Consider the following 308-nt stretch of genomic DNA (forward strand, 5'->3'; position numbering starts at 1 on the left):
ATATGCATAAATATGTGTGTGTACAAAAATACACACAAACTCTGGCTAAAATCTAGGCTGTAAAAGCTTTCTCTGCCCCTAAATGGATGTGTACTTTGGTATACAACTTTGTAGATAAAACGCTTTAGTATAAATCTGTGTTTGCATTTGGAAAATATCTCCTGGAATTTAAAATCACAATTATGTCTGAATGAAGCTCTCAGTAAGGACTGAAATCTTTTCTTCCACTGCACAAAGTTATCCGATTTCCTCTGAAAAGTCCCAGGAGTAGCTTGTTTATTTTTAACCAATCTTTCTTGTCTGTAGGG

Source organism: Eurypyga helias, unplaced genomic scaffold, assembly GCF_000690775.1.
Source record: "Eurypyga helias isolate BGI_N326 unplaced genomic scaffold, ASM69077v1 scaffold4800, whole genome shotgun sequence".
In the NCBI taxonomy this organism is placed as follows: Eukaryota; Metazoa; Chordata; class Aves; order Eurypygiformes; family Eurypygidae; genus Eurypyga; species Eurypyga helias.